Consider the following 19,501-nt stretch of genomic DNA (forward strand, 5'->3'; position numbering starts at 1 on the left):
CAGCACAATCCACTCAGACTTTTCCTTAAGAAATAATTGTCATCCTGCTGCATATATTTGCCAATGTGTTTGTTACTATTTCCATATGGCGCAGTGTCTACCTAGTACTGGATCGAGGTATATTGCAGATTACCAGCCGAATCATAGAGCCTATGTTTCAGTTTGAGATTTCAGAATTTTGATTAGATAAGCCTATTTTTGAAACGCGTAAGTTTGCACACTGCAGAGTGCTTTCCCATTTTATTTACCCACTCAGTCAATCTCCTTCAGCATTCAGCACACACTTATTCCCCTGGGGCTCAGTTTTGTTTTTCTAGATTAAAATGGAAGGTACGCTTCCTCTCAGAAATATGTATGAGTGCGCGATACCCTCGGTGGACCCCCTGGTTAAACAGAAAGCAAGGAAACATACCCAGTAAGCCGCTCTGCTTGGAAGCCTCTCTCAGCATCCTAGAAGGCATAAGGGCTGAAAAGTTTTGGAATTGGAGCATCCTATTTAGTCTTTTAATAAGAATTCCTAACTTACTCTGGGCCCTCAAGCTGTAGTGGGGTTATACAATCTGTGTTTGCTGGGTGCACCTTAAACCAGTTTCACCGCACTTTGGTTTCGCTAACCTTGTAAACAATATGGACTCTAGCTTTTCCAACTGAAGCCTTTGGCTTCATCCCTCCCCTAAAACACCCCCCCCCCGCGCATACACACACAGAGAGACCCTCATTTGAAAGTATTTCTATTTATGCAGTGTGAGAGCCAGCGTGGTGTAGTGGTTAAGAGCGGTGGTTTGGAGTGGTGGATTCTGACAGGGTGTCTGTTGTGGGGAGGGCAGGGAAGGGGGTTGTAAGCCAGTTTGAGTCTCCCTTAAGTGGTAGAGAAAGTCGGCATATAAAAACCAACTCTTCTTCATTTAATGGATTTGGGAAGTGCTATCATTCTAGCAAAGCACTAGAGTTTCTAATGTTACTATTGAGGAGCACTGGCCATAGCCAGTGTGCTCAAGACCTATTAAATTCCAGGAGTATTCATGTTCTTCTGGACCATGTTACCTACACTTCCTGTTTAGAGTCTCTGTTTCTCTTATCAGTGTGTCTGTTTCCATGAAGCTTGGATGTAGAGAGACTTTAGTCTGGAGCATCTGCAAAAAAGTGTTGGTTTTTATATGCCGACTTTCTCTGGCTTTTTAAGGAGAATCAAACCGGTTTATGATCCCCTTCCTCTCCCCACACCAGACACCTTGTGAGGTAGGTGGGGCTGAGAGAGTTCTAAGAGAACTATGACTAGCCCAAGGTCACCCAGCAGGCTTCATGTGTAGTAGTGGGGAATCGAACCTGGTTCTCCGGATTAGAGTCTGCCGCTCTTGTGGAGTGGGGAATTAAACCCGGTTCTCCAGATTAGAGTCCACTGCTCTTAACCACTATACCATGCTGCCTCCTATAAAAGAGTGCCAGCCACCCACAGGCATGTCGTGTGTCATTCCCTGGCCTGCAAGGCTACAGCTAAAGCAGACAGGTCAGACCTGAAGTGCCTGGCCACAATCAGGTCATCTGTCAAATTAATCCCACACCTCATTATAAACTTCTTATCAAAAGGAGGTTTGTGTGTTGTAGACATCTGGATTCTGCTCACAGCCATTTTTGAAAAATAAAGTGAGTTTTGACACAGCCCATGCAATCTTGAAGAAAGCAGATCCAGGTAGCTTTACTGTAAGATGCTTTCAAGGCCATTCCACAAATCAAGGAGATCAAGACACGTGGTGACCTCTTCTGCCTTTATTTATTATTATTATTTATTTTTGCTGCCAGCCATAGCTGACTTATGGCGACCTCATGGGGGTTTTCAAGTCAAGAGACTTCAGAGGTGGGTTTGCCTTGCCTGCCTCTGCATGTGCATAGCGACCCTGGACTTCCTTGGTGGTCTCCCATCCAAGTACTAACGAGGGTCAACACTTCATAGCTTCTGAGATCTGACCAGATTGTGGCAGTGTGGGCCATCCAGGTCAGGGCAGCAGATAAAGTTGTAAAAAGGGGGGTTGTATTCTAGCATCCAGGGTGTCTGTTGTGGGAGGGGAAGGGAAGGTGATTGTTAGATGGTTTGATTCTCCCTTACGTGGTAGAGAAAGTTGACATATAAAAACCATCTCTTCTACTTCTTCTCTTCCTCCTCCTTTACTGCCTGAACAGGGGACCAAGAGGCACAGAATTCCACTGAGCTCCGTGTCTACCTATACAGCTGGTTGAGGCTGTGGGTAAAAAAAAGGTAAAGGTCACCTGTGTAAGCACTGGGTCATTCCTGACACATGGGGTGACGTCACATCTCGACGTTTACTAGGCAGACTTTGTTTATGGGGTGGTTTGCCAGTCCCTTCCCCAGTCATCTTCCCTTGACCCCCAGCAAACTTGGTACTCATTTTACCGACCTCGGAAGGATGGAAGGCTGAGTCAACCTTGAGCCGGCTACCTGAAACCGACTTCCGTCGGGATCGAACTCAGTTCGTGAGCAGAGCTTGGACTGCAGTACTGCAGCTTACCACTCTGCGCCACAGGGCTCCTTATGAGGCTATGGGTAGGATACTAAAGCTAACTTTACCTACTAAAACTAACGACTGTGTGCCTTCTGTGATAATCTGCAGGTGCTTTGGAAGTAGCAGCTGACATTTTCAATAACTTTAAGCAAAATACTTCCGTGTTGTTTCATTGGCTTGCACGTTTGTAAAAACAATGATGTATACATTTTAGATAAGTACCCTGGCCGTCCCCAAGTCCATGTATGGACTTTCAGTCTTCTGGTATAGCCCAGAACTATAAATTTGCTCCATCAACAGAGAGATTAAGATCATGCTTTTCAGCGCCTTTCCTGCAGTTGTTCAGCACTAACAGCCTGTTCTTTTTAATCTGGCCAGCACCAAGCTCCCTCTGTACAGTTGGCATGGTACAGAGGCAATGTCACACTGAGACCAAAATAAAAATGGGGGGAAGGAACTATCTAAATCATAAGGAAATTAGTATTTTTTAATCTTAATTGACTGGGAAAGAAATTTGCCGACTGCCAATGTAGTATTAACATCCACCTCTGCTAAAAGAACCCTCAGATTATCCAATTTAGGGATAGATTCCTGAATAAAAGGCTTTATCCATCTGTCTCTAGCCTTGTTGAGCAAGTCACAGCTAAACAAGGAATGCTGAAGAGTGTCTATTTGGCCAGAATCACATTGACATACTCTCTCACAGTACGGTACCCTGTTTAAACAACCTATTAACTCTCCTGATGGGATGGCATTCAGTCTAGCCAGCTTAAATAATCATCTGTATCGCAGGATTATCAGACAATCAAAGTACAATGGGAGGGATTGTGGCAAATTTAGACCTAGGTATAGAGGAAACTTCTCAGTTCTTGAACAAGTATATATGACAGATGCCACCTATCCTTCTCAGGAAACAAATGTCATATTTGAGCGTTTGTGTACAGCCAGCATCGATGCAGGCCTCCATAAATTCCAGTGGTACTCTTATGTAGTAGTTCTTCTTCTCCTTCTCCTCCTCCTCCAGACAATCCTGGTGTTTAAAACCCAAGTTTCTAGCTATCTTGCAGAAATAAGTTTGACAAATAGAAGGATGAATTCTATTTGCAATGGAAGCAAGGTTTACTCATGAGAAGCCAGGAAAGAGCTGATAGCACAGGGAGGTAGGATAGAAAATATCCTCTTTGTGACAGAATAGGGTTGCCAAGTCCCCCTTCCCCACCGGTGGGAGGTTTTTTGGGTGGAGCCTGAGGAGGGCAGGGTTTGGGGAGGGGAGGGACTTCAATGCCATAGAGCCTAATTGCCAAAGCGGCCATTTTCTCCAGGTGAACTGATCTCTACCGGCTGAAGATCAGTTGTAATAGCAGGAGATCTCCTGCTAGCACCTGGAGGTTGGAGATAGAAAATCACACCTCTATACCTATAAATGGTTGTACAAAATAAGTATAAGAATCAAATAATCACCAGATACACAATTCACATTTAACAAGGGTAACCAGTATCAAGTAATATAATATCGTCCGTATAGAGACTTGCAAAGAAATACAATAGAAATGTTGGTACACTGGTGTAGCAAGTCAACAAGAAGCCTCACAAACAAATTGCCATAAGGCAAGAAAAGTCCCAAAGGAGCTGAAGACGTGGTATGTTTGTTCAAAGTCTCCAGACGTGAAGAACCGATAGTAACCAACTTTATTATGAAACTAGTTATCCTGGACCATAAACTAGTCCTGGACCATGAACTGGGAAATACATAACGGTTACGCGTATAACATTCTATATTTCAGCCTAACCATCCCCGAGAATTCTTGTTGCCTTCTTTATAGGAAGGGGTGTTCAGCTGAGCTGGAGGAAGGAGATAAATCTTTTTTGAAACCTTATCAAGGCAAAATAAAACCATCAACAATTGCATGACTAATGTTCCAGAAAGCCTGGATTTGAGTTGACATTTGTTTTTATTAACTTGGAAGGAGAACAAAGTGCCTCTCCCACGTCCTTCGTGTGCGGACTACACCCCTGTTTGAAATTTCTAGGTAAACACACACATCTGCCGCTTACGCTGGTGTCTAACAGTCTCATTGCGGTGGGGAATTTTAAAGGCACCTGGCCCAGATGATACAAGAGGTGCTTGCTACATACTTCAGAGGTGTTCGTGTGGACTGTGCCGGTTCTATTTATAGGGTTTCTTCAAAAGCAACTCCCTTCTGTTGCTCTTCGTACCTGTTCAAAGAGTAGGAATGCTTTCTTCGTAAGAAGGGACCCATCTCAGAGACAAATCAGTTCCTCCTCTCTGCAATCTTCCAGAAAAGAAGCCACTGTGGCAGGTAGGGGTGGCAGAGGGTTGCTTTGGGGATATTTTTTTGGAACAAACTATTTATGACTTCCCTTGAAACAGAAACACATACCCACCCCAGTGCTTCCTTTAGGCTCCCTTCATACGTTAGGAGAGCGGTGAGGTGTTTTCCTGTAGCACCATCCTTTGCTGGTTCAGTCGAGCGGGAAGACTATAATCCTGTCGATACCTCTCATCCTGTAGATACTTGCCAGACCATAATCTGGACTGGAGACGTGGGACTGGACTTTAGCCATCTGATCTTGGGCAACCCCACATGATTCTTTCTCTGTTAGGTGGTGAAACAGAGAGAACAGCCCTGAGGGAAATGTGGACCACAGAGCTACGTTAACCCAGACGGGTGATCTCAGAATAAGGGTTAGAGTACATTTAAAGGTAAAGGTCCCCTGTGCAAGCACCGGGTCATTCCTGACCCATGGGGTGACGTCACATCCCGATGTTTTCTAGGCACACTTTGTTTACTGGTGGTTTGCCAGTGCCTTCCCCAGTCATCTTCCCTTTACCCCCAGCAAGCTGGGTCCTCATTTCACTGACCTTGGCCGGATGGAAGGCTGAGTCAACCTTGAGCTGGCTACTTGAAACTGACTTCCGTCGGGATCGAACTCAGGTCGTGAGCAGAGCTTGGACTGCAGTACTGCAGCTTACCACTCTGTGCCACGGGGCTCCTAGAGTACATTTGGGGTTTGTTAAATTGAGGTAAATGCATGACTGCGATCTCCTCTCTGGCACTGAAGGATGGAATGTGCCTTTGTTACCAAATTGATGCTATTTTATAAAGGAGTGAACTCTATGTTGCATAATTAATCGGTGGTGGAAAGTGCTGTCCAATTGCAGGTGATTTATGGCAACCCCACGGGGTTTTCAAGGCGCCAGAGAATGGAAATGGTTTGCCTCTGTGTAAGAACCCTGGCTTTTCCTGGTGCTCTCCCATCCAAGTACTAACCAGGGCCGACCCTGCTTAGCTTCCATGATCTGATGAGACTGAGCTAGCCTGAGCCATTCTGGTCAGAGCAGCACAATTAATTACCATATGGCTATCTACCATCACACCGAGAATCTTCATGCCCTCCACTTCCATGTTACCCATGGATGCTGGAGAGGTGGAAACTAGGGCTGTCAAAAAAAAAAAATTCGGTACAGTTCGGATTCGGCCGAATTTGGCCCTTGTGGGTTCGGTACGTGCCGAAGTCCGAACTCCCCCACTTTGGATCCGTTCAATTCGGCGGGAATTCAAAGTTCGGAAAAAAAATTCGGCCGAATAAAGCCATTAAAAACACAACCGCGCCTTTCCGCGGCTCTGGGGGGGGGCATTTTTGGGCTTAGAGGTCCCAAACTTTCAGCAGAGCTTCAAAGGACGTATATTGAAAGACTCCCCAAGTTTTGTAAAGATTGGGTCAGGGGGGGCTGAGATATGGGCCCTGAAAGGGGTCCCCCCCACCCTTAATGTGGATCTCTCCGCAGAGCTTGCCGCCCACGCACAAAGCTCCCAGCCCGACAAACAGCTGATGAGAGCAAGGGCGGGGCAGGTGCTAAGAATCTTTGCAAAGCAACCAAACTGCAGAGCAACCCCTTTGCAAATATGCAAAGGGCGGGGCAGGTGTGAAGAATTTTGCAAAACAATACAACTGCAAAGCAACACAAGCACGCAATGCAAAACCTTTGCAACAGTGCATAGCAACACCTGACACCTGGGAGTTTGCATACCATGGAAAGGGACAGAGGCAGCTAGCTATGCATAATGAGCAGGAGGGGGTGGAATGTCTCCTTTTGCATTGGACTTGGGACCAGGCAGATGCATTCTTTAAGTCACCATTTGAAAACCAGTTTTGAGCAAGCATCAATAACCTAACTGATCTTATGAATGAGGAAAAACCTGAAGAATAAAAATGAAGCCCCCCCTCAAACCAGGGAGAGAGAGACTGGAGGGGGAACACACACCCCAGGCAGAACCGGCAAAAGCCCCCTTTGGCTTCCCCCACCCACCCACAGAAACTGCTCCCTCCCCACACACACACACAGACTCTGCTTTCCCCCCCCCACACACACAGAAAAGAAAAAATATAGATTAAAGCCCCCAAAGGGGTCTTACTGTGGCTGTCTTCTGTTCCAGCAGGAGGGGCTGGGAGGCTGGGTAATCCAATATGATTCCATTTGTATCCAATATAAGATCCATATGTATGCATCTCTCGAGGGTGATCCATTCATCCCAATAGGGGAAAGGGGAAAGCCCATATCTCGGGGGGGGCCCTGACCCAATGTTTACAAAACTTGGGTGGTCTCTTAAAAAGCCTTGATTGAAGCTCCGCCGAAAGTCTGGGATCGGCACACCCAAAAATGCGCCCCCTGCAGCCATGGAAAGAGAAAGGGGGGGGAGCCAATATTTCAGCCCCCACTGAACCCATCTTTACAAAACTTGGGTGGTCTCTTAAGAGGGATTCTCTGAAGCTATGACAAAAGTTTGGGGGCTGAACCCCCAAAAAAGCGCCCCCTGCAGCCACGAAAATGGAAAAGGGGGGAGAGGAAAAAGGGGTGGAGCCCATATCTCGGGGGCCCCTGACCCAATGTTTACAAAATTTGGGGGGTATCTTAAGAAGCCTAGTCTGATGCTCCGCTGAAAGTTTGGGGTCGGCACACCCAAAAATGCGCCCTCTGCAGCCATGGAAAGAAAAAAGGGGGGGAGCCCATATCTCGGGACCCCCTGACCCAATGTTTACAAAACTTGGGTGGTCTCTTAAAAAAACCTGTCTGAATATCCCCTGAAAGTTTGGGGTCGGTACCCCAAAAAATGCGCCCCCTGCAGCCACGGAAAGGAGCGAATGTGCACAAGCACCCCCTCACACACACATGAGGATTTCCCTCTCTCTCTCTCTTTCCCCGGCCGGCCGCACATCAGCTGATTCCTCCAGCACTCAATCCTGACTGATTGGCCAGAAGAAGACCCAGCTTGGCCACCGATTGGCCGGGGGAGGAGAATGCTGCTTACTGACGGTTATGCTGCTTACTGACGGCCGAATTGGCCGAATTTATTCGCCGAACTCCCGAACTCGCTGAATTCGGCCCCCCCCCCCGTTGCCCGCCAGTTTTGAGTTCGGATCCGTCCGAACTAAAAACCGCCGAATCAAGGGAAATTCGGCTGATTTTCAGTTCGGGCCGAACCGAATTGACAGCCCTAGTGGAAACTAAAGGCAGCACTGATCCAAGAAGAAGGTGGTGCTGCCCAGTGCAACTGGGGATCTTTCCAGACAAGTGGCCATTTCTGGCAGTGTTCATATACTGGTTCTGAAGTATGCTCCAGGGACCCCAGTGCACGTGTAGCCGACAACCACTCATAGATTAGACCTCAGCTGAGTTGATTCCCTTGCTGTTTGTCCCAGCACATCGGCAGGACCGGTTGGTGGGCAAAAAGCAACCATCATGTAAATAGAGCTGTGCTGCCCTGGTCCCAGGGTGCAGTTGGAAGACAAGTGATTCAGTAGCCCAGGGCTGATCCATGACGAGAAAGAAGCCCTCCGGGAAACCCCATGTGTGCCACCCTGATTCCAGAATGAAAGAAAATAACGAATGAAGTGCCATTGAGTTGCAAGTGGTTCAGTGACCCCCATCCACAGAGAGCCAGCGTGGCTGTAGTGATTAAGAGCAGCAGACTCTAATCTGGAGAACTGGGTTTGATTTCCCAGTCCTCCACATGAAGCCAGTTGGGTAACCTTGGACTAGTTACTCTCTCAGCCTCACCTACCTCATAGGTTGCCTGTTGTGGGGAGGGGAAGGTAAGGTTATTGTAATCCGCTTTGGGACTCCTTATGGTACAGAAAAAGTGGATACAAATGATGTATAGGTGGTATTTAACACCTAAAAAGATGGCGAAGATTTACAAGGTGATATCCCCGCAATGTTGGAAATGTAAAACAGAAATTGGTTCATTTTACCATATCTGGTGGACATGTGATAAAGCTAAAGAATTTTGGGACATGATATACAATGAGATAAGATTGATTATTCAAAATAATATACCCAAAACACCAGAGATGATGTTACTTAGTATGATACCGAATAACATTTTAACTCAAAGAACATTTCTGATCTATGCCACCACGACTGCAAGATTGCTTTATGCAGCTAAATGGAAATCGACGGATATTCCAGAGAAAAAAGACTGGATATTAAAAATGCTAGAACTGGTGGAGATGGAGAAACTAACTGCAATGATTAGCCAAAAAGACAATGCACAATTTATGGGAGAATGGGAGGCTTGGAAGAATGACTGTGAACAAGAATTGCATATGGGGGAAATGGAAGGTTACTCTTTGATCTGACCCATAATAGTAATATTTATATAATTGATTGTAAGAAAAATTAGGTATATTATTAAGTATTTAAAGGTAACATGGATGCAATGATAATATTAGGATCAGAAAATAATAAACAATAGAGATACAATCTTATTCTGAGGTAGAAGGAGGTGACGGAGAAGTCAATATATTAGTTAATTAATTTATATTTTCAACAATAATTTTTGGATTTTTTTTTCACTCTTATGATTTATCTTTTTAATTGTTGTTAAATTGTGGTTTATATATTTGAAAAATCAATAAAAATTATATTAAAAACAAACAAACCCTCCTCCTCTTCTCCTCCTTCTCTTCAGAGGTGTTTTGCCACTGCTTGCCTCCGCACCGTGCTTGCCTCTGCACAGCAACCCTGGACTTCCTTGGTGGCTTCCCATCCCAGTACTGAGTACAGCAAACCCTGCTTAACTCCCAAGCTCTTTTTAAAAAAAAAAAATTTTAATTGTTTTTTCATACATTCGATACAATCAATTAACATTGCCTTTCAATCTTTTCTAATTCTCAATTAAAACTAACATATATATAACAATCATCTTCCCCTACTTTGACTTCCCCTCTTCCTTCTTCTATCTCTGACTTATCTTCGTAATCCTCTTAGCAATTGTTTTCTAATTCTTTATTAAAAAATTTATAAAACCTACTACAGTTATTAAAAAAAGAAAATAAAAACAAGAAAATTAACTTAACTTATAACAAGTTGAATTAGTCTAAGTTATAACCTTTAACAGTTTGCTTTAACTCCCAAGCTCTGACGGGCTCAGGCTAGTCAGGGCTATTCAGGGTGCTGCAACGAAAGAAAGCTGGACAAAAGAGAAAAAAGAGCAATAATCTTTGTGCTAACATCCACACCTCTTCTCTCAGGCCCGGCCTGTTGTGTGTGCCATGCTGAGCAGAGTTGTGCCCTAAGTCCACTGAAGTCAATAGGCTTAAAAGGGTGCAACTCTCCTCAGGAGAGCACAGTAAATTCACTGGCTGTTGCCCCTGGAGAAGCTGCTGCCCGGAGGGCGCGCCATCCAAAGGCCTCAGGGTTGTGGCTGCAGGACGAGGCAGCCGGAAAAACTCCTGCCAAGGTTTTTAATTCAGACAAAACAGAAGACGCAGGCGGCCCGATCTACTCGGCTGCTTGGCAACGGAGTTATAAAACTTGCAGCTTCGGAGTCAGCGCTGGCAGAAACAAAAGGGGCTCTTTAAAATTTCAGCATAACAAGTGTGTGTGGCCTTTTCAAGTGGACAGCCACGCAATCTAAAGGGAGAGCTCGCAGATTTATAGCTTGGTCAAAACAGATTGCCTTTTAGGGTGTGCTCTAATGTAACTTGGCCTCTGAATGAGGTAGAGAGAAATAGCGGAGGTTTCTAGAGCATCCCACGGGACTCAGGGGTCCCTGACACGGCACCTCTGGGCACCCTGGCACTCACAGGCACCTCTCCTGGTGCCCACCAAGTGGGCAGGGCCAGGTGAGCTTTCGCCCAGCAAGGCTTCTGATTGGCCATTGGAAATTTGATTGGCTGTGCAGATTTTTTAAAAGCATTGCTTTGGCGGCAACGGCCACTATAGCACAAGGATCTTCACTATATGATTGGAGGTGAGCTGTGGTGGCCATTTTGTGGCTGGCTCCACCTCCAGTGGCAGCCGTTTTGGGACTGCGCCCATCATGTTGTGGGCTTGAAAAGTTGGGGGACCTCTACACTGGAAGATTACACTGGGCAGAAGCAGAGGCCATGTTGAATGACCCAAGGAGCCACTTCTGTTGGGCTCTAGTGACTGACATGTCCTCCTAGCGAGATCTGGAAACCCTTGCCTCAACAATAGGGTTGCCGGGTCCCTCTTCACCACTGGCAGGGGGTGTTGGGGTGGAGCCTGAGGAGGGTGGGGTTTGGGGAGGGGAGGGACTTCCATGCCGTAGAGTCCAAAAGCGGCCATTTTCTCCAGATGAACTGATCTCTATAGGCTGGAGATCAGTTGTAATAGCAGGAGATTTCCAGCTAGTATCTCGAGGTTGGCCACCCTACTCAACAAGTATCTCATGTCCCTGTCGCCCAACAAAACCCCGGCACTTGTTCATCTAAAAACCACAAATCCCAGGAGGAGCTAGGGTTTGCAGGCAGTTTCAAAGCAAGAAAACCTTTATTCTGTCAGCCAAACAGGTGCCACGGGTAGCATTCTTTATGATGACCACAACATTCACACCAGATTTTCTGGGCTGCGTTAAAGCAAAGTGCTCATTCCCTCATTTCACATTTTTTTTTGCTCTAAATCGTGTCAGAAGCATCTCGCAGAAATAGTAGGGTTGCCAGGTCCCTCTTCGCCACCAGCGGGAGGTTTTTGGGGTGGAGCCTGAGGAGGGCGGGGTTTGGGGAGGTGAGGTACTTCAATGCCATAGAGTCCAATGGCCGATGCAGCCATGTTCTCCAGATGAACTGATCTCTATCGGCTGGAGATCAGTGGTAATAGCAGGAGATCTCCAGCTAGTACCTGGAGGTGGGCAACCCTATGTGGACACCTCAGAACTGGTTCAAAGGCAATCAGCACCGTTCTTGCTTAGCCTGGGAATGCCTGTTACACTGAATCAGTATTCCTGACAAGAGAAATAAATAAATAAATCTGTTTGGGAGCAGGATTTGATCATTGTGGGCCAAAGGTAAAACGATTTCGCACCTTCTCAGCACCCTCACAAACTCCTGCACGGGTTTGCTGAGGTCGGTGCCTTTGAGACGCGCTTGGCCTGTTTTTATTTCACCAGGCGGGGTGTCTGCCCAAAGCAATTTTCAGGCACGCTAAACTTCCAAGCTCCCCACTGAGCTGTGTTTTTTGCTTCTTTATTTACTTTTCCATCTTGCCCAACCGAGAAAGGAGACGGGCTGCTTCTTCAGAGCCTGAAGGAGATGTCCCCTCCCTTCCAGAGGTACTTCAGGGAACCAACCACGTGTACCACAAACAAAGTACGAAAGGTAAAACTTCAGGCCTGGGCATGCTGGTCTACCCAAGCCTAACCATTCATTGCCGATCGCCTCAGACATGCTGTCGCTTCAGTGATCTATTATTTTCTTCAGCCAAACTAACTGTGGAGATTTATGTCAGCGTTTCCAAAGCTGCCGACAGCCTAGGCTCACTTTCTTCTGAATTAAAATCAGAGGTACTGTACATAAGGATGCCAGGAGGGACCTCGGGATCCCCTGGAACTACAGATCTTCTCCAGACTACAGAGATCAGTTCCCCTGGAGAAAATAGATGCTCTGGAGGGTGGACTATGCGGCATTGTACCTAGGCTTGCCACCCAGCTGTTCAAGAACAGGGTTTGCTCGCGTGTGCAGCCACATGATCACACCACTCCTGGGTTTACCCCTAGAAGCGCCGCCTTGCCGTGGCTGCTCTAGCGCTCAAACGTCCCGCCTGGCAACCCTAGGTACAATGCCACATAGTCCACTTTTACATAATTTTACACCATTTACATACACTTTAATGCTGTTTGTACCTTATACAGCATTTGTATTCCATTGCCGCAAAATAATATTGCAAATGCATTCATTCTATTGAGACATTCAACATGAGGAAGGAGAAAGTGATTTAAAGAAAAGAGAGACGCTGGTTTGCATGTATGCTGATGCTGGCCCTACAAACATCCCATCCTGTTTAAATGCACTTACCACCTGTGCTGTCTCCATCACATGCTGTCAAATCAGTTGGTCCACAGGTGTGCCGCTGCTACATGCACGTGGTAAATGTGTTTAAATGCAATGGAATGCATGTGGAGGAGTTGTTACTCCTGGGGTGTTGCATTGTTAGGGTTGCCAATTTCCAGGTACTAGCTGGAGATCTCCTGTTATTACAACTGATCTCCAGCCGATAGAGATCAGTTCCTCTGGAGAAAATGGCAGCTTTGGCAATTGGACTCTATGGCATTGAAGTCCCCCCTCCCCAAACCCCGCCCTCCTCAGGCTCCGCCCTGAAAACCTCCCGCCAGTAGTGAATGGAGACCTGGCAACCCTATGCATTGTGCCAATCATGCCACTGAACAGCTAATGAAAAGTTATCTCATTGATGCGCACATAAGCTGGTTTTGAACCCAAAGTGTTCTGAACTCACATCAAATACCCTTGGTTACTGACGTATGCTAGCATCCATCTCAGACTGGAATTTCCCGTTCGATAAAGTAGAGTGTTGCCAATGTTTTATGCCTCACAGAAGTATGCAGCTTCTGCTGGTCTCGTTTTGGAGCGCAAAGGAACAAAGCGTAAATGAAATCTGCACGTTAGTTGGCAAGACCGAATGGAAAGAGCAAAGGCTGAGAGGGGAAGACTGCAAAGCGTGAGCCTTTTGTCTTGGCACCGTGCAAGCGGTTATTTCTTCACTGTCGTGGAGTTTAACAGTCAGAGTATATGAGGGAGAGCCAGGATCCTCCTCTTCTTTTCATAATAGAAGCAAAGGGCTCAAAGGGCTCAAAAACCATGTGATACCGCATAGACAACAACACATAACTTTGAGCAGCTTCCTCCTTGAGGTAAGTCATGCATGGTAAGATAATGTCCTAACAAGTATAGCTTACCAGGCAAAAGAAAATAATGGGTGTAGGGAACTCGAAAAGCAATTTATGGGAAGGTGGGTGAAGATGACAGATAAAGCTGTTGTTCTTCCTGCTACGCACTTCCATACTTGTTGCTGGTTGCCTCACCCTTCATCCACTTCCTGACACAGAAACTGCAATTGTGAAAACACCAGAGGTGCAGTCCTGCCCCAAACTACTGGGGCTAGCCTTGAGGATTAGACTTGAGGATTGCAGCCTTTACTAATTATTGTACTGCAACATCTATTCCACAATACATCAGTTACTAATTAGTTACTAACCAACAGTACTTGGAGTTCTGCTTGTCTGATTCTGCCTGTTGGGGAAGGGGGGGGATGCAAGCGTCAATCAGCTGAACTGGCATATTAAATCAACTTTAGTTGCTTGAACAGCAGAAGCCGATTTTAGTCAGTGGAGATGAGTGATAACAGCGTGGTGTAGTGGTTAACAGCAGTGGTTTGGAGCGATGGACTCTGATCTGGAGAACCAGGTTTGATTCCCTATGAGCGGCGGAGGCTAATCTGGGGAACTGGTTTCCCCACTCCTCCACATGAAGCCAGCTGGGTGACCTTGGGCCGGTCACAGCTCTCTTAGAGCTCTCTTGGTGCTGCTGCACTCGTCTTGTTTGTGGCTTCCTAAAGGCACCTGGTTGGCCACTGTGTGAACAGACTGCTGGACTTGATGGGCCTTGGTCTGATCCAGCAGGGCCTTTTTTATGTTCTTATGTTCTCTTAGCCTCACCTAGCTCACAGGGTGTCTGTTGTGGGGAGGGGAAGGGAAGGTGATTGTAAGCTGGTTTGAGTCTCCCTTAAGTGGTAGAGAAAGTCGGCTTATAAAAACCAACTCCTCCTCCTCCTCCTCTTCTTCTTCCTCTGGATGTCATCAGTTAAAAAAAGACAATAGCAAAGATTGCTCTTTTAACCATGAGTGGAAACTTCCATTGTAATTTTCTGTTGGAAGTTGCTTTCTGTGTCTCAAAGAGACACATATTTACCTGCAATCTTATTTTGGGGGCACAGAGCAGTCTGAGTATCATCCTTTTTTTGAGGATCCATTGAATGATAAGGATCTGGGGATTGCAGATAAGGAACTGAGAACCAACTTCAGCCTTGTAGTTGACTGTAGCCAGTTGCAGTAATATCTGTACAGGTTCTTCGGGTTGCCACTGTTTAATGGAGGGAGGAGTGAACAGCAGACAGCAATCACTAGCAGGAAGTGATGGGGTAAGCTTCAGCAGTTAGTTTCTGCCTAAAACGCAGCGGTGGCAACTCTTGACTGTTGCAGATGCAATCCCATTTTGAAAGGCTGAATATTGCAAAGATGGCGACCAAAATGTCCTTGACAAGGACCAAAACAGACACGAGAGAAGCAGATCTGTGTGTTTGAACCTGAACCTGCAGTTGGGGTGTCAAACCTGCCCCCCCCACCCACAGTGGACTTCCCCACAGTCTGTCCCAAACAGACTTTTCTCCTCAGCTGAGCTGATATGGGAAATGAGCTTGGCTAGCACGATGCACTTGGAGAAAGGGGTTGAATCATCCCCAGTTGCCATCATCTAACCCAGGGCCCCCCGGCGTGGTTCACCAACACCTTTCCTGGCACCCATCAAGTGCTTTTAGAAAGTAGGAGTGGCTGGGTAGGGCTTTTGCACAGTAGTGCTTCTGATTAGCTCTGTAGATTAAAAGGCATCTTGTTGAACAGAGCTTCTGCCAGAAATGCTGGGGACTTACTATTAGAGTTATATATATCCTCTATCTCTGACATTTTGTGGTTGACTTTGCCTCCTGAAGTAGCCATTTTGTGATTGGTTCCATATACTGCGGCAGCCATTGTGTGGCTGTGCCCAAACCCTGCGTCAAAATTTCAAAGATGTCCTCAGGCTCAAAAATGCTGGGGACTCCTGATCACACCAATGCCAAGCCAGACAACTAGGGTGGCCAGGCCCCTCTTCGCCACTGGCGGGAGGTTTTTGGGGTGGAACCTGAGGAAGGCAGGGTTTGGGGAGGGGAGGTACTTCAGTGCCATAGAGTCCAGTTGCCAAAGAAGCTATTTTCTCCAGGTGAACTGACCTCTATTGGCTGGACAGCAGTTGTAATAGCAGATCTCCAGCTAGTATCTGGAGGTTGGCAACCCTACAGACAACAGGTACATGTGATGCCTCTGCTACCACTAGCAGTTTCTGATACGTAGTGTAGTAGCCCCAAACCCACTCTGGGACAATCTTGGCAGGCTAGCAGTGCATCCTACTGGCACAGTGGTGGTCGGGTCCTCTTCTGTATACTTAATTGCTGATCCAGCAGCTCATGAGCTCAGGCCTTTCATCTCTCAGATCGTTCATGCCGTTACAGAGAATATTAAGGAAACTGCAGCCATTTATGTCCAAAGAAGCCACTGCCACAGTTGGGCAAGCTTTAACAATGGCAATATTGTGCTTAGCCTCTCCTACATTGTCTTGCTTGTTCCTGGGAGACAGCTGGGTAGGAGCACAATCGGTCACTCTTCTCTTTAATCAGCTGGTTCCCAAGAGTGGCTTGGGAACGAGAAGGTCACTCTTGTAACACACACTCGGTTGTGAAACCGTCGGATGAACCAGACAGCGGTAACCCTGTTTGCCTGGAAAGCCAACGGCTCGGATCCTAAAGTGCAATTCTGTTTGTACAACAGTAGTTCTTCTGAGGAAAGGGCATTTCCATTTTCACAAGAAGAAGAAGAGTACGTTTTTATACCCCCGCTTTTCTCTACCTTAAGAAGTCTCAAAGTAGCTTGCAATCGCCTTCCTCTCTCCAGAACAGGCACCTTGTGAGGTAGTTGAGGCTGACTGTGACTTGCCCAAGGTCAGCCAGCTGGCTTCATGTGTAGGAGTGGGGAAACCAACCCAGTTCACCAGATTAGAGTCCGCCACTCATGTGGAGGAGTGGGGAATCACACCCGGTTCTCCAGATTAAAGCCCGGCGCTCTTAACCACTACACCACACCCTCTTTTGCTAGACCCCCCCTTTGCTCCCTACACCATTCCACAATCATTTGTATAAGAAATTCACAAGATAATATTCACAACATAATATTCTTTTGATCCTGATGACGGGCTAAGTACCATTTCTCTGTTTCATTTCACTATTAGCATTTAAAACCCTTATTCTATGAAAGGCACACCGATGGTGGGAAAAGGCTGGGGTAGCCATTAGTATTTCTCTCCTTTGAGACAAGGGACTCCAAGTGTACTCCCAAATGATAACATAATTACCAGGCTAACTGGTATCTGAAGAAGTGAACTGTGGCTCATGAAAGCTCATACCCTGCCAGAAATTTTTGTTAGTCTTTAAGACGCTACTGGACTCTTGTTCTTTTCTACTGCACCAGAAAAGAACGAGAAAGCTTAGGGCAAAAACGCACTGTCACTTACTCCAGTTTCTGCCCAGTTTCCTCCCCGTTCCAGCCAGGATTAAATGAACCCGGGCTGGGGGAGAATCTGTATGCATTACCTTAGTTGATCCGTGGTGAAACTATGTGCTGATCCCTCCGTGAAAACAGAAAATGTGAGAGACACATACTTCCTGGTCGTTCAGCAACGCCCCCTCCCCCTGGTGATTGGTCGATTCAGACTCTACTGCCATCACTGGATAGGTCTATCTGCCCTGCCTTTTCAAGATCTGGGCAGCTCAGCCAATGAGAGCCATTCTATCTCCAGATCCTCTACCTCAAGGATATTAAGCAATTAAGACGAGCCAGGGATAACAGTTTGGCTCCTTGATTGCAAAACCGGGTTCGTTTTGAGTCGACATATCGCTCAGCCAGCAGCAAATCAAGTGCCGTTCGTTTGCAAGGATTTGATCCTGGGTGAAATTGGGAATAAACAGGGAGGAAACTGGGCAGAAACTGCAGTAAGTGCCCGTGCGTTTTCGGCCTTAAAGAAAACAGAACGAAAAAAGCCGAGATATATCCCAAGACATCTTGATGACTATGAAAGTCCAAACATTTCTACATCTGTCCCGAAAAAGTTTAAATTTGGCACATACGTAATACAGGACGTGTTGACTGAAAATGGGATATTTTTATACCAAACGGACAAAACTTGTGGCATGAATTTTACATCATAATAATGACCAACATATCAGTGCAAAGTAAACCAAGGCACATATGAGGGAGAGATGTTCTGTTGCTTCTTTACATGCTTGGATAAGACTTGGATCGGGGAGATGAGAAAGGAGCAGCCTGGAACAACCGACAAACAAGATTTATTTAGCAGAATATATATACAATTGGTTTTCACCTGCTCAGAGACTGAGCAGGGGGATCAAAATTGGTAAAATAATTCCACAGCAGAAAGTTAAAATGTAAAACCCAAGTGGTTCATCAAGGCACCATAACTACTAGGAAAAGTTCAGAAATTGCAGTTTCATGCTTTTTGATTAAAACATGGGACATTGTCTCATAATAATGATAGGCACTCCAGTGGAGACCAGAGAAAGCTAGGTATGGACCAAGACTGAGGGATTCTCACTCCATTGACTTGGAGAAGGGGGATTTCCAGTAACAGCAAGGAAGTTGTTTGTATGCCTGTAGAATGCAAACTCTGTGTGTGTGCGTGCGGTCAAGTCACAGATGACTTATGGAGACCCCGTAGGGTTTTCAAGGCAAGAGATGATCGGAGGTGATTTGCCATTGCCTACCTTTGTGTGGGCTGAGAGAGTTCTGAGAAAACTGTGACTGGCTGAAGGTCACCCAGCAGGCTGCATATGGAGGAGTGGGGAATCAAACCCGGTTGTCCAGATTACAGTCTGTCACTCTTAACCACTACACCAAGCTGGCTCTCCTAGAATGCAGACTATTTACAAGTAATTTTACATACATCTTTGGGCTTTTCCTTATTCTTTTTCCTTGCTTGTATGTTCTTGTTGCTTCGGGGTGTGGGTGGGGAGGTTCTGTTCTGCACGCATTATTCTCCCTCTAGTGGTATATTCGATATTACATTACTTTATGTCCGGCATATCTCCCTGCAGATTTAAAAGTCAGGTTTTTATGCTGAACATAAAGTGATGTAATATCAAATCTACCACTAGAGGGAGCAAAACACATACAGAACAGAACTCCCCCCACCCCCCGCCAAGCAACAGGAACATACAAGTGAGAAAAATGAGAATGAGGAAAGGCCCAATATCTTTTATTCAGGATTAATTATCCTTCAGGGTTCTCACAATTAGTACTCTGGATTAAAAATTTAAACTGGACGCAGTAGTGAGCAGGGATAGTGTCCATACACGCCATCCTGCACTGTTTGATGCTTAAGAACATAAGTAAAGCCCTGCTGGATCAGACCAAGGCCCATCAAGTCTAGCAGTCTGTTCACACAGTGGCCAACCAATGGTTTCTCCATTGTATCTGAACAAAAGTTCTTCCTTACTGCAAAAGTGCTACCGCAACAACACTCACAATGGGCTCCCGTGTAGCATGGCAACTTCCCTTTCCCCCATTCCAGCTGAACTGCGATTAACGCTGGAAACAGAAGCATTCTAGGGGCAGGGGAAATGGAGCTCAGATCCGCCATTTGAAGGCAGAGTTTAGCTGTGGGTGGAGTGTCTACACGGAGCAAGTCATTAGGCTTTTCCACATTCTCAGTTTCCTCGTTTCTAAGTTCCTGTTTCTGCTTTTTTTTGGGGGGGGGGGTTCAGTTATGCATGTTTTGCTCCCTCTAGTGGTCGATTAGACATCAAACAAGTCGTTTAT

Source organism: Euleptes europaea, chromosome 12 (assembly GCF_029931775.1).
Source record: "Euleptes europaea isolate rEulEur1 chromosome 12, rEulEur1.hap1, whole genome shotgun sequence".
Lineage (NCBI taxonomy): Eukaryota > Metazoa > Chordata > Lepidosauria > Squamata > Sphaerodactylidae > Euleptes > Euleptes europaea.